Genomic DNA, 15,941 nt, shown 5'->3' with positions numbered 1-15,941 from the left:
CTGAACCCGGGAGGCGGAGGTTGTGGTGAGCCGAGATCACGCCATTGCACTCCAGCCTGGGTAACAAGAACGAAACTCCGTCTAAAAAAAAAAAAAGAAAGACTTATTCAGATTTTCCAAATGTATCTAGCATGACATCCATTCACATGAAAGTTACACAGATCTGAGCCATGCCCTGGAGTCAGTCCAGGCAGAAGCAAGCAGGGTGGTGAGCAGTTTGCAAAACATGTCGCACAAGGAAAAGCTGACAGAACTACGTCTGCTTCTCTTACAGGAGAAAAGATGTAAGAATGACAGGAAAACAGTCTTCAAATGTTGGCAGGGCTGCATATGTCAGAGTGAATAAACGTTTTCCTGTGAGCCAACTGGGAACAATGTGTAGAAATTATAGGAAGAAACATTTTTGCTTGATATAAAGAAAATGATCAATTTGAAGTTGTGGAAAGAAGTGAACTTTTTTATAAGGCACAGCCCTCACCATCAACAGCCTTGCCAGGAGCATTATATATACATTCAAGGTAAACTAGATACCTTCAAAAGTCCTGTCCAACTGCAATAACCTGCATTTTCTAAATCCCATATATATCTATGAGGTAGGCATCATACATACCAGGTTAGCAATGTATGGCACAGGTGGCAAAGGCCCACCACACCACATGTGATACACACACACACATGCGCACATGCAGACACACACAAAAAAGCCACCCTAAGATGAATCACAGATATTTGTAAAACTAAAATTATGTAAGAATAACTAATTTCTAACTCTGTCGTTGAGTTTCTCACAGTTTGGAACACTGTGGCCTGCCAGGAACACATTTTTAGTTCAAGATGTAACACCCAAAACTGAAAGCCTGCATGACGTAAAAGAGTAACTGCTCAACTGGTCCAAATGCTTGATTTGCACTGACTAGCCATGTGACCTTGGACAAGCCATCGCACCTCAACAGATGTCAGTGTCCGAGGGAACATGGGACCTGCTACAGTCACCACTAGCCATATGCAGTGTATTAAGCCCTGCCGATACAGCTAGTGCAACTAAGGAATCTGTAACTTACACAGTATTTTAATATATCTCACTGTCATTAATTTATTAAATTTAAACAGCCACATGTGGCTAGTGGCTATCACACGGAACACTAACTCTGTAATGATTGCTGACAAGGCCACTGAAGACCAAGGTCAAATTCCAGACCAACCTCAACCCAGCATCTTCTGCAAGATCTCCATACCATCGACACAACTGTGACAGAAAGAAAAGAGAAGAAGCCTGAGGCTCAACCTCAGAAGATCCTTAGGGCTCCTGTCACTATTATCTAGCCCATACACCATTACCCCTTGTCCTAGGATAGACAGCCCAGTAGCCTTTTACCTTTGACTATTCACGTTGGGTTCCACATCCAAGTATAGCAGTGTAATTATCAACGTTTCCTGGAAAGACGACATGTATAGAACAATGTCCTATGGAAAATGCCCCACCCAGCCAGTTATGCTATGATGACGACATTAGTGGATTAGTGAAATATCTGTGAATAATTAGCAAACATTATTGAAAAATAATACTTCTTGTAGAGTACAAACAGCTACCTTTAAATTAACTACCTCTTACGAAGTAGAGCATTCAATTTATTTTAGCTTTCAAATCAAATCAAGCTTAATAACACACAAATATTAAAAGCCAGAAAGTGGCTAGGCACAGTGGCTCACATCTGTAATTCTAGCACTTTGGAAGACCTTGAAATCAGGAGGTGAAGACCAGCTTGACCAACATGGTAAAACCCTGTCTCTACTAAAAATACAAAAATTAGCCAGGCTGATCACAGGCAGTGGTGCACACCTGTAATCCCAGCTACTGGGGAGGCTGAGGCAAGAGAATCACTTGAACCCAGGAGGAAGAGGATGCAGTGAACAGAGGTCATAGCTCTGCGCTCCAGCCTGGGCTGACAGAGCAAGATTGTTGCAAAAAAAATAAATAAATAAACATTTTTAAAAAGACAGAAAGTGTGGCTTTTTAAAGAGTTGCCTAGGTTTTTAAAACATATATAAAAATCTAGGCAGGGTGCAGTGACTCAAGCCTGTAATCCCACCACTTTGGGAGGCTGAGGCAGGCGGATTGCTTGAGCCCAGAAGTTGGAAACCAGCCTGGGCAACGTGGCAAATTCCCATCTCTACAAAAAATGCAAAAATAGCCTGGCTTTGTGACATGTGCCTGTAGCTGCTGCTACTTGGGAGGCTGAGGTGGGAGGATCACTTGAGCCCAAGAGGTGGAGGCTGCAATGAGCCAAGACTATGCCACTGCCCTCCAGCCTGGGCAACAGAGATCCCGTCTCAAAAATGTGTGTGTGTGTATGTATTAATATATGTGTGTGTACATATGTCTAGAAAAATTTATTTTTAAGAAATTGCCAGGTAATGTCAAAAATAGCCATATTCCTGAGGCTTAAGGGAAGCTTGGCAACAAATTTACTTACATGTATTAGTAGTATCGATCATTATAGCACCAAAGAATGACATCTCAAAAGCACATGTACAAGGGCAGTGACCTGCCTAATCATAACTAATTTGACAATGAAGTTCATAGTGCATCTGGGAAAGTATCATTATTTTTGCGATACTTTACTTTTGCAATGTTTTAAAGCCTGTTTTTTTTTTTTTTCCCTTAATCTAGGCAACTGCCACCAGAAAAATCGTAAACAGATGATTGGTTCATAATGTATAACAACGGAGTAAAATGTTTCCTAGCACATAGTTCAACACCAGTGGCTGGTCTCACACGGAAAATTTTCCTAGGCAGGAAACTCAGTGTCTCCTGATTCTTCATTCCTAAACTGCATTCTGCTGATATTGCATGTCTCTTGTAATTATTATGAGTCCTACACACACAAGGCAGACAGAACACTGCTGTGGCCCACACCAGCATTAGCTTGCCTTCCCCTGCTTAATTGGCTCTGATCACTGAGCAGAAACAACTCATTGCCTTTTCCTTTTCACATGCTGACTCAAGTATTCCTAACATCATTAGTCATGTTTCACAGTGTCTAGAATAAAAAACATTGACATCTCATTCCAGCAATTATTCCATTTTATACTTTGAAGAAAAGAAGTGATCAACAACTTCCAATCTGCCTAAAATCTCAAGCAGCTAACACTTCTGGAAAACAATTTGACTATGCCACACGCCGGTAGTCCTAGCTTCTTAGGAGTCCAGGAGTTCAAGGCCAGCCTGGGAAACACTGGAAGACCCCCACCTCAAAAAAAAAAAAAATACAAATTGACTAAAAGAAGATTTAAAGTTATGCAAAACATACAATGGACAGTATTATAATTTTTAAAACAAGAAGAAGCTGAAACACATTCTTTTGAAGTTTGCTTACAAACTCCAATTAAAAAATAGAAGTCCTCCTCATGCTTCTCAATTAAAGCCATTCCATTTTCTGCCGGCACAGTATCTATGGATGACACAAGCACAGCTGCGGGCACTTGGAAATGCATGATGAGCACTCAATTTGTATAAACCTGGAAATGTGGGCTTCTCTAGCAAAGGAGGGAGTAAGGAGTGAAAACTAATTCCCCTCAGGGCAGTCATAAGTACAGGCCAGGTATCTTAGCTCCTGTCTGTAATCTCAGCACTTTTGGAGACAGGAAGATTGCTCGAGGCCATGAATTCAAGACCAGCCTGGGCAACAAACAGAGACCTCCCCATCTTTACAAAACAAGTTGTAAAAATGTGCTGGGTGTGTTGTCTAGCGTCTATAGTCCCAGCTGCTGCACTTTGAGAGGCTGGAGGGAAAGGACTGCGGGAGCCCAGGAGCTGGAAGCTGCAGTGAACGAGGATCATGCCACTGCACTTCAGCCCAGGTGAGAGAGCAACACCTTGTCTCTTAAAAAGAGAGAGAAAGAAATCCACATCTAAAAGAGAAAACATAATAAAATTGCTGTCTGTGCTAAATTCCTTCATTTCTACCACATAACAGTAGCTGTTTTAACTAAGGCAGACATCACCAAAAGAAACATGGGCTTTTCAATACTGCCCAGCCTTTACTCTCCTGTTGTAGAGAGAATAACAATGCCAAATGCAACATTTATCAACTTGAGGATATCAAAAAAAATGCCTCTACATCAGATGGGTTTCAAAACATCCAGAACACCTGTGGGCACACTGCAGGTATAATGCTGCAATCACAGCATGTTCGCCGAGGTCTGGAGGCCCCACACAGTGAGTGTTACTTCCACTTGCCCATCCGCACAGGAGCTTTTTTTCTCTTTTTTCTTATGTACTGTTTGTCTCATAGCTCTGTTCCTTTTCTTTCTTCCAATAGATACTCACAATGACAGAGTCCATTTGCCAACTCACAGCCAGAGGCAAAGAAATCATTACCCACTAAGAAAAGGGGCCCATAATCACATCTGGTGATTATTCTCCATTTCATACATGCTTTTCCCTGAGGCCACAGTCTTCTACTGAAAATATTTTAATTGTCATTGTAAAGTCATGACCATCCACATGTAGAGCTGGTTTGCTTCAATTAGAAGTCACTGCAACCAAAGAGCAAAGCACTTTCAGTTCCCTCCCTCACTCTCATTGTGTTTAATATCTCCATTGGGTGAATCTCATGATTGGCTCACCGAATTGAAGAAATGCCCCCAAGTAGGAAGACTAAATTCTACATCTTCAAAAGATGGTCTTCAAAATCACAGAATGAAAAGCTGCTGAATTGCAGAATATATATTGCTATTTAAAAGTTTATAAATCTTTTAAGGATAGAATTCTTCACTTAGAAAATTCAGATCAATTTATGTTAATGTTTCGTTTGTCTTGAACTAGAAACTGAGCATAGTGTTCAACAGATTCAGCTATCCACTTATTCATCGACTTTTGTATCTCAGCATATGCTCTTCAGGCTATTATTTGGGGAACTATAGAAGAAAAGTTAAGGCCCAAATGCTGGATTTGCCTATTCCTCAGTTCATGACAAGTATTTTTCAAATGTAGGCCTATAACTATAGACAGTTTCAACTTTCCTTGAATTGGAGCACTTAAAAATGTGTATATTCTGTACTTTAAACGTGTTGTTAGTGAAGTAAAAGGTGACATTACAGAGTGTTACTGCGACCTCCACCTCCCGGATTCAAGTGATTCTGCTGCCTCAGGCTCCAAAGTAGCTGAGATTATAGGCACCTGCCACCATGCACGGCTCATTTTTGTATTCTTATAGAGATGGCGTTTCACCATGTTGTTGGCCAGGCTGGTCTAGAACTCCTGACCTCAGGTGATCTGCTGGCTTACGCCTCTCAAAGTGCTAGGATTAGAGGCATGAGCAACCACGGCCAGCTTCGTAATATCTCATAATCTAGTATTATCATGATTTTCACCTATTGCTTATTACTTTCATGCAAATTCTAATTGACTTTCAAAAGTAAAATCAGTAAAAATGACAGCTGTTTATGTAACATTTACTATGTGCTGGACCTTCATCTTTGCTCATATTAACTCATTTAACCCTCCTAACAACCCTATGAAGTAGGTACAGTTATTTCTTCAACGTCCTGGGGAGCATTTGTTTTCATTTTTAAAGTTCCTATTCCTAAACCATACTAACAAAGTTCAAGTTGCAAGATATCAGATTATAAACAACAGGCCAGGCATGGTGGCTCAGGCCTGTAATCCCAGCACTTTGGAAGGCCGAGGTAGGCGGATCACTTGAAGTCAGGAGTTTTACCAACATGGTGAAACCCCATCTCTACTAAAAATAGAGAAAATTAGCTGGGTGTGATGACAGACACCTGTAATCCCAGCTGCCTGGGAGGTGAGGCAGGAGGATCACCTGAACCTGTGAGGCAGAAGAGGCAATGTGCCAAGATTGAGCCACTGCACTCCAACCTAGGTAACAGAGCAAGATTCCCCCTCCACAACAACAACAAAAAAGAGCATAAACGACAAAATTAATTCCACGTCCTTATAGCATACAAAAGTAACTGCTTTGATACTGCAAATGACCAATGTGATTGGTAAAATAATTAAATGTATTAATTCTTAAGCTATTTGCTCATACCAAATTTCCAAAGTGAATCCCACCCTTCACTGTGCATGAGGCACACACACTCAGATATATATCCAGACAGCAAGTTAGCTACGGTTGAGAGAGCAAGGACTTCAGGCAAGTATAAGCCTCAAAACAGTCTGTAACCTGATTTTGAAAACCAAATATTAACTTCATCACCTTCTTTCCCAAACTTTCTAACAAGCGGCAAGTCAGATTGAAGTCTCTCTCTTCCTTCCTCTCCATTTTTTGAGGTGCTAATGAGCAGAAAATGAGAATCTAAGGCTCAGAATAATCTACAGACTGAAATAATCAGTCTTAGAAAAACTCAAGAGCTGAAACTAAAGCCTTACTAATTTGCACCATGAAGGAGGCCATTTTTCATGTTACTGCTGACTGATCCAAATCCAAGATAAAAATACCACCAAATCAATACATTCCTCTAGAAAACATGTATTCAAAAGTTTGTCATGATCAAAGCAAACACTGTGATTTATCTGTTATCAATTTATCCCAAAAAAGCTACTACTATCTATCTCTTTTGTTTATCTATGTGAAAATAAAATCCAAATGACTCGAACAGGGCATGGTCCACAGTAAGTGCTCAATGCGTGTTTACCAAATGAAATGCATGAATGAATCATTAGGCCCCTCAGCATTCTCACTTGTCTACTTTGTCTCCAGTCCTCGCTCTCTGAAAACCACATTGCACAGAGCCACCAGAGGAATTCTTCTAGAACACAAAAGGAATCATGTCACTCAACTGTTTGAGTCCTGTTCACAGACTTCCCCACACCTCACCAGCAAACTGAAGTTCAAACTCCATCACAGAGCACCTTTGTTACATCTCCAGCTCATTCTCTCAGCACTCAATTCCTGGCCTTGAATATGGCAGTAACAGTGAAGTTCCCCTTGCCTACAGGGTGTTCTCTCCTCCCTTTTGCGAAATGGATGCCTTAGATAACAGTTGTCCTGATAAGTTGTACGTATCTTTATAGCTGCACTTAGCTCACCACATTACTATCTGCTTTAGTGTCCAGCTTTCCTCTCTCAATAAGTATGAACTCTATAAAGAAAGACTACCTATTATTCATTGTCCTTCTAGCATGGAGAAGAGTACTCAACACATAGTGAGTACTCAGTAAATGTTTACTGGACGCTTGGCTAGATGAATGGATGAGCAAAAGTAAATAGTATGACATCTATCCAAAAGGAAATTCACAGGCAACCGTACTTTTGAGGATGATGATGTTAGGCTTGCCGAGAGGAAAAGAAAATATATTTAAGTGGCTCGAACAAAACATTCTCTACTATTAGCAGTGATCATAGAATTTATAGTCATCATGTAAGATGGTACCTGCAGAACTTTTGCTTAATTTCTCAAGGCAGTGAGGCTTAAATCCCCCGAGAATGAAGTGATTAGGTAGAAGCTATACATTCTTAGGTTCTCTGCCCCATAGGTAGCATTCTGATAGTAAATCTAAAAACAGCAATGGCTTTCAGCCAGCACTAAGGAAAACAGTGCCATGTGGGCATACACAGTTTCCGCTGAGTGGACCAGGGGAGAGGACTGGCTCAAAGCAACCTCGACCATCACCCAACAGACATACAAGTCCAAGGCCACTCTTGCGGTAGAAGAAAAAGCAAATGACACCTAAGTACCTGTTGCACACCTGACTGGTGCTGCAGAAACTACCACACAATTAGAAGTTTGGGTTTGTGTCTTAATTGAGGCAGCCACCTCTGACACAGGTGCTGGTCATTGCTGGCCACAGAGAAATCTGAGCATCAGCGGGGGCAAAACCCAAGAAATGTGCTGTTGCTACATCTAGGATGCGTCGGCAATGGTGCCAGTACTGTCCCCCCATGCTATTCCTGTGCTTCAGGCTCTGTCCTCAAATAAAGCACTAGGGCAATTGGGCTTTCCTTCTTGAAAACAAACATTCTGAAATGTAAAGTCTTAAAAACCAGCCAGGTGCAGTGGCTCATGCCTGTAATTCCAGCACTTTGGGAGGCCAAGGTGGGTGGATCGCTTGAGGTCAGGAGTTCTAGACCAGCCTGGCCAATATGGTGAAACCCTATCTCTACCCAAAATACAAAAATTAGCTGGGCATGGTGGCACATGCCTGTAATCCCAGCTACTCAGGAGGCTGAGGCAGGGAGAATCACTTGGAGCCGGGAGGCAGAGGTTGCAGTGAGCAGAGATCACATCACTGCACCCCAGCCTGGGAGACAGAACAAGACTTCAACTCAAAAAAAAAAATTATATATATATACACACACACACACACATACACATATACAGATTGAAAGTTTATTGTCCTATTCTATGTTTGCATGTATTTAAAAGTTCCCAAAATGATTTATTCTCAAGGAGTTTTGCATAATACAAAGTTTTAAAAACAGAAGCCATAGTTTTGTTTTAAAAAACATGAAACATTTCACAAATTTACATGTCATCCTTGCACAGGGGACATGTTAATGTCTTTATTGTTCTAGTTTTAGTATAAGTACTACCAAAGTGAGGACCACAGTTTTTTTATTTCAAGATGTTAATTTCAAGGTAATCAGGACACAAAGCAAGAAATCAAGGTTATCAAGATTATCTTACTAAAGGGAAAATACCAAAATACTGATGCCAATATATTTAAACACAGATTTCATCCAACCTGGCATAACGTGTTTCAATTTATGTCACAGAAAGAGATTACACTCTTCTCTATGGGTTGCTATATACTTATGAAAATTATTTACATCTTTAAAATATTTTTGTTTTTCACTTAAAAAGAACTTTAGAAAGGCATAATTCTTCCTTCTACATCTATGTACATCCCAAACCTTATAAAGATATTTCTTGGCACCCTCAAAAACCACAATCCGAGCCTACCTTATTCCCAACACCAGACCCACTTTCTCATGCCACTACCCAAGTTAGGGAACAATCTTCTATCTCTTCTGTGACACTGTCACATTTAAATGTCCTCACGGCTCCTGAGGCACCCACTACCAGACTCACCAGAATGTGTCCAATCAAATCACCCCATGGTATTCAACCCACAGCACTTCCTCAGAGCCAGAGAAGTCCACATACTACCCTCATGTGGACTTTAGAGCCTCTTTCCTTCATACACTGCCCTGCCTCATCCCCATCCAACTCCACTGTGATTTTATAATAAGAACTATGAGGCCAGGTATGGTGGCTCACGCCTGTAATCCCAGTACTTTGGGAGGATGAGGCAGGTGGATCACTTGGGGTCAGGAGTTTAAGACCAGCCTGGCTAACATGGTGAAACCCCATCTCTACTAAAAATATAAAAATTAGCCGACGTGGTGACTAATTGCAGCACACCTGTAATCCCAGCTACTCAGGAGGCTGAGGCACAACAATGGGTTTAACCAGGGAGGTGGAGGCTATAGTGAGCTGAGACTGAGCCACTGAACTCCTGACTGGGTGACAGGGCGAGACTCCACCTCAAAAACTAAAAATAAGGTCTTCATCCCCAGTTCCTAGCACAGAGTTTCTAAAACCTTTGAATCTCCTGGGTCATAGGAATGAGAAGAGTGTCTCTTGTTCACAATAAGCCCATTTTCAGTCACACGTGAGTTGAGTGTGAGATGACTCTTGGTGAGCCCCTAGAGAGCTTCAGGATGAGGGCTGGTGGTTGCCAGAGGAACCAACCATGAAATTGGAGGAAGGAACTTTCAGCCCCTGCCCCACTTCTGGGGAGGGAAGAAGGGATGGAGACAACTAATCACAGTGACCAGTGATTTAGTCAACCATGATGATGTCATGGAAGCTCCGTAACATCCCTACGTTACAGAGTTTGGAGAGCTTCTTGGTTGGTGAACACATGAGGTACTGGGCAGGTGGCACCTAGAGAGGACCTGCCCTTCCCCTATACCTTGCCCTCTGCAGGTCCTCCATTTGGCCGTTCCTGAGTTGTGACCTTTGCAATAAACCAGTAATAGGAAGTAAAGTGACTCCATGAGTTCTGTGAGCCTTCATAGGGAATTACTGAATCCGAAGAGTATGGATCATAGAAACTCAAGATTCACCATCTCTTGGTCAGCAGTATAGGAGGCCTGGACTTAGAACTGACATCTAACGTGGAGGAGTCCTGTGGGCCTAAGCCCATAACCTGCGGGGTCTGTGCTAACTCTGGGTAGTGTCAAAATCGAAGAACTACTTATTGGTGTGGAAAAAATCCAGCCATTTTTGTTAGAAGTGTTGTAAGGAGAAACAGATCCCAGACCCACCCAATATGCAAGGGCCAAAATGGCTTAGGTCTCAAGGAAAACATTCTAGAAGAGCTGTTAGACTTAGGTGACACAATTTTTTTACAACTGCCTATTTCAATACTATTAAGATACAACCTTCTGCAGTCTGGTGGTGCTTTTTTAAAATTTGGTAGGCAGAGCTTCAAGAAATTCACAAACTTAATAAAGGTGACTAAGCTAAAATTTTAAAGGTCAGGAAAACACAATCTCTGAAATCAAGACTAGGAATTCTGGCAACTAAGTTATCAAAATATTTTCACCATTTATAAATTCTGGCAGACTTTCTCTAATAATACAAAAATAAAGAGAAACAAAAATATAGCTGTCCAAACACACATACAGTAGAAACAGAAAGAAAGATGAGTGTACCCCCTAAAAGGCCCTTTTGCAATGCAGGTTTCTTGCCACTTTAGACCAAATATTTCATGTGGTCCAAAGCATGAGCCCACATCTGGCAAAAATGAGTACACCGTCTAGACTGTGGCTCCTTGAAGGAAAAGTATGTGTCTAAGTTATTTGTAAATTTCCAATGACCTACACAGTGCCTGGTGCAAAGAAAACAATAAATGGTTGATTAATAAAGAGAGGCTGTAGGTCTTACATTTAAAAAAGGGAAGAAGTATCAATAAGGGTATTTGGGATTTATTTACAAATTCATTATCAAACATGAAATCTAATTCAAACAATAGGAGATAAAAGGTTTTTTTAGTTTTTCATAGAGTTTCTTATCTGGAAATTTTGTGAATCATGTAATTTTAGTTTTCCATTTACCTTCTCAATCCAACAAAATCTTTCCTTGAGGACAAGGGCCAGGAACCTAGTCCAGAGAGCCAAACCTGACCCACTATCTATTGTTGCAAATAAAGTTTTACTGCAAAATAACCACATCCATCACTTTGTATATTTTCTATGGCTACTTTCACACTACCATGGCAGAACTAAATATCTATAACAGAAACAGCCCGAAAGCCTAAAATATTTGCTATCTGGCCCTTTAAGGGTAAAAGTTTGCTGACTTCTGCTTTAGAGTATCATATAATGCTAAATACCCAATAAAATACTGTGTTTTTAAAATAACTTGGGAGATTTACTACGCTGAAGTTATTTACAAGATAATTAGATATGCTATTCACTTTGGGTCCATATGGCTTTACTGACATCCTCACAATTAAAATCTACCAAAGACACAGCTTCAAAAGAGTAGAAGCCTAATGATAAAGAAAATCTTTTCTTGCCACCTAATTTAAGCCATGATCTACTATGCCTTTGAGAGTCCTTAAAGAGCAGAATAAATGCCACAGAGGTAAGAAAAGGAAAGAAAAAAGTGCATAAAGAAGTTCAAAAGAAATGTAAGGCTATACAACGGAGAACCAAGGTACAGGGTCACACACACAACATCCTGATCACCGCACATACTGAGTAAACGTGGTACTTAACAAAATGAGTTCAGAGTAACGATAAAGAAAAAGAAATGGCGGAAAAAGCAAGTGAGCCTTTTGGTTTACTTAAAGAAGCTAAAAGGCTTTTCACAAAAAAGTGCCCTTTTGGAAATACGGCAATCCCGGCCCTTGAGGAGACACAAGGAAGACAATGTGAATGGATCAAAGGCATTTCACCCTGACCTGTACCCATTTCACCAGAAGGTTCATTCCATCCACCTTTCAGTGCACAGAAAGAAGCAAAGCCCCAGAGCCACCTCGAGACACACAGCCTGACTACCTCTGCTCAATGCGAAAAGCTCTCTGAATAGCTAGGAGGTCTCACCATCCTCTGAAACAATCTTGTTTATTCCTACCAAACCCAAGCCCAAACCCCTTCATCTTTCATCTATTCAAATTCCATACATCCTTCATGGTCACATTCAAAATTCCAAGAAGTGCAACTGTACTACTCCAGAGGGACCCATCCTCAAAGATGATGTAAATCGTGCTCCCTGGCATTGTATGACACAGTGGCTCCAATCCCAGCTCCTCCAGAAAGTCTCTCCCACCGCATCACAACAGGCTAATATTCCCTTTCTTTCCTCAACATGTATGTTATGGCCCTACTGGACTGTAAGCTCCTAGAAGATAAGACAGTATGTAGTTCTTTAATACAAAGCTAATAATGGTACTAACACCAAATAGGACCTACTGAGTCAAACTCTGTGTTAAATGGTTTGTATGCATTATTTTATTTAAGTTTCAAAAAATCTTACGGATATGTGTGACTGCCACTTTTTTTAGTTTTACAGATAAGGAAACTGAGACAAAGTTTTAAAATTGCCTTAGGCCATACAACCAGAAAATGGCTGAGTAAGGAGTCTGACCAAGGTCTGTCTGATTCCAAGAATAATGTCCCTAAATTGTACACTAACTCTCATACCAAAAGTACTCGATAAAACCTGCTTTTTTTTTTTTTTTTTTTAATCCTAAGATAGTGCATTGGAGGCACTGTGAGCATGCCTCTACCCCTTGGAAAGACCGAACAGTGTGGAAAGACTCACACTGTGAATTTTTTTTTTCCAAGAAGAAATACAGGAATTTACTATGAGGCAGATGGAAAACTCTAAGTCCCCGGAGTCTGAGAGGAGAATAAGCTGCCTCTGGGATGCACACTCCTACTGCAGAACCTGGCAATCCAGGCCACAAGGGAAGCCGTCAACCCTACCCAGCGCTGGAGCTGATTGAGTGAGCCATGGGGAGTACATGAGAAGGAGCAGCAGTGGACATGCTTTCAGTGCACTCCCAGTCTCCAGCAGGAACACAGGGAAGCCACTGCTGACCTTACTTCACAGGGTACCTTGTGGAAGTCGGCCAGCTAGCTCAGGCAGCAATCACATGTTGAGAGAAGCGCAACCGAGATTCCAGATATAATCTTGAGTGGGAAGAAGCTCCCTTGGCCAGAACTGAGGGGCAGGTAAAAGTGCTGCAGGCATAAGAGAGCACAGGAGCTGGGTGCCCCTGCTGTGTGGGCAGACCAACAGAAATGTGGCCTGAAAGCCATGCAAAGGCTAATGGCCTAGGGCAGTTTTGAGTTCTGAGTGCCAACTGCCTGGAACCCAGCTAGCTGCTATTCGTGGAACACTGTGGCTGTGGGACCTGCCTTGCCAAGTGCATGAAAACTGAGTAGAGCTTACTGTGACCTGCTACGCCCGTCTTCACGCAGACTCTTCTGTGCAGCAGAAGCGGCTGTGCTCTTCCCTTAAATGTACACCAGCAGCCTGAGAGCTGCCCTCTGATCCCCACTGGGACCGCTGCTTTTGCCTGCATGTGGAGAGCCAGAGCACAGACTTGTCTGACCCAGCCCCCACATGGCTTTGCCTTTCTACCTACCCTGGTAGCTTAACACAAAGGACAGAAACTTTTGGGAGCTCTATGGCCCCACCAATTGCCTGAGACACCAGAGTACCTTCCCTGGATACATAAGGCAAGTGCAAATCGTACCACCATCACGGCTGGTGCTGTTTTCCAAGCAACACCTCCTGGATAGAGGCCAACTGACGTAGGCCATTATAACACCTTCAGGCAGAAGAACACAGCACAAAGAAAGGAGAAAACTTATGTGTGACCTCAGCAATCACCATTGCCTGCATCATCCTGGGTAACCAAGAGGTCTCAGGTCTGTCCATGTGACCAGTTTGTCTACCACTACAACCAGTATTTGAGAAAACCAAAACACTAAGGTTTCTTTATAACCAAGGAATCTCACAGCACTCCCCTGCCATCCTCATCAGAACTGCTGCTGGTACCCACTGCTGGGAGATCTGACAGCACGTCACATCACTGGATCCCTAGGAGACATCCTCAGCACCACCCTGGAGTGTGGCAGCCCCACTAAGCAGCTAGACCCAAATAACAGTTGCATCCACAGTAGTTTGGGTTTCAGGGACTACTACTCCTAGGGGAAGAAGGAGTGCATGACATCAAGGGAGCACTCCATGAAACAAAATAATCAAGATTGCAGGCCTTGAGTCCCAGAGCTTTCCATTTCTGGGAAGTTTCTTTTAGCAGGGGCCCCTTTGCAGTGCTTGGCTCAGCAGAAAAAGTCTGTGGCTCTAACCCAACAGCCAGTCAGCCCTGGTGCTCATGAAGGGTCTTGGAGTTGATTTCTTCTCCCTGTCATCCACCACCCATCGACACAGCTGAGGCTTCCCTCATGGGAGATCAGCGTGGATGCACCTGTAGACAGCCTTTCTGGAATACTTCAGGGTGACTGCATCCACATAGAATGCACGTCACCTAGGGTCAAGCTTGGATGAAGGGTACAGTCACAATCCCTTTCTATGTTGAACATCAACAGTCCTGCAGAAAAGAGGTACTGTCTGATCTGAATAGCTGGAACTCTGGATCAGGAGTATAACTGGGAGGTGGATCACTTTCCTGCTGGCCTAACAGGAAAGCTGAGGTGGCTTCTTCCCTTCCCCTTGCAAAGACCTCAGTGCATTTCACTGAGAGCTGCCCCAGCTGCTTCTATCAAGGCTGGGACCTCTGCCCACCACCGAGTATTGCATTTACCAACTTGCTTTAGCCAAAACCGATTTTTACCCATGGATATCTCTCCTACTGGCCTGAAGCCTACGCTGCTCAACTCATTAAATAAAGTATTAGGGGGAAAAATAAATTAATTAAAAAGTACACATCACTTGGGAGTGAGATGAGTTTCAAGAGACCTCCGCAATTCCAACTCCAGAGAAGACAGACAGCGAACCTGCTCACATACCAAGCACTATGCTACTACAGCCAGCATCTGAGAAGCTATCATACAAAGACTCTCTATTACCAAGGAACTCATACACAGTCTTCACCTCTGAAAGCAACAAGAGCTGAATTAGACTACAATACACTATAAACATTAAAGTCACATCCTCAAGGGCGAAAAAAATTCTTTTTAAGTCAAATCAAAAATAAATTTAAGAATAATTAGCATAGCCTTCCCAAATGAGAAGGAACTAGAAAAATAATTCTGGCAGCCAGGTGCGGTGGCTCACAACAGAGCCACCTGTAATCCCAGCACGTTGAGAGGCTGAAGCGGGTGGATCACCTGAGGTCGAGAGTTCGAGATCAGCCTAGCCAATGTGGTGAAACCCCGTCTCTGCTAAAACACACAAATTAGCTGGGCATCGTGGCGCGTGCCTGTAGTCCCAGCTACTCGGGAGGCTGTGGCAGGAGAACTGCTTGAACCCAGGACGCGAAGGTTGCAGTGAGTCACGATCCTGCCACTGCACTCCAGCCTGGCTCCCGGCGACGGAGAGAGATTCTCAGGCCGGGCGCGGTGGCTCACGCCTATAAATCCCAGCACTTTGGGAGGCCAAGGCGGGTGGATCACGAGGTCTAGAGATCGAGACCATCCTGGTCAACATGGTGACACCCCATTTCTACTAAACATACAAAAAAAAATTAGCCAGGCGTGGGGGCGCACGCCTGTAGTCCCAGCTACTCGGGAGGCCGAGGCAGGAGAATTGCCTGAACCCCGGAGGCGGAGGTTGTGGTGAGCCGAGATCGCGCCATTGCACTCCAGCCTGGGAAACAAGAACAAAACTCCATCTCCAAAAAAAGAAGGAAATGATATTAAAGAGACATCCATACCCCCATGTTTATTGCTGCACTATTCACAATAGCCAAGATATGGAATCAACCT

The 15,941-nt window shown here is 42.7% G+C and overlaps 1 protein-coding gene and 1 non-coding gene across 12 annotated transcripts in view; both read right to left on the bottom strand.

Annotated features, from left to right (window-relative positions):
• The window catches only part of CARMIL1 (capping protein regulator and myosin 1 linker 1), a 351,508-nt gene that overhangs the window by 232,772 nt on the left and 102,795 nt on the right, over positions 1–15,941 (bottom strand). The window lies entirely within an intron of this gene.
• Positions 8,470–8,573, bottom strand: LOC119467820. Its single transcript, XR_005196446.1, has one exon. It is a non-coding gene; the product is annotated as a U6 spliceosomal RNA (small nuclear RNA).

Source organism: Cebus imitator, unplaced genomic scaffold (genome assembly GCF_001604975.1).
Source record: "Cebus imitator isolate Cc_AM_T3 unplaced genomic scaffold, Cebus_imitator-1.0 Scaffold335, whole genome shotgun sequence".
Lineage (NCBI taxonomy): Eukaryota > Metazoa > Chordata > Mammalia > Primates > Cebidae > Cebus > Cebus imitator.
This window is presented reverse-complemented; position numbering and strand designations above follow the sequence as displayed.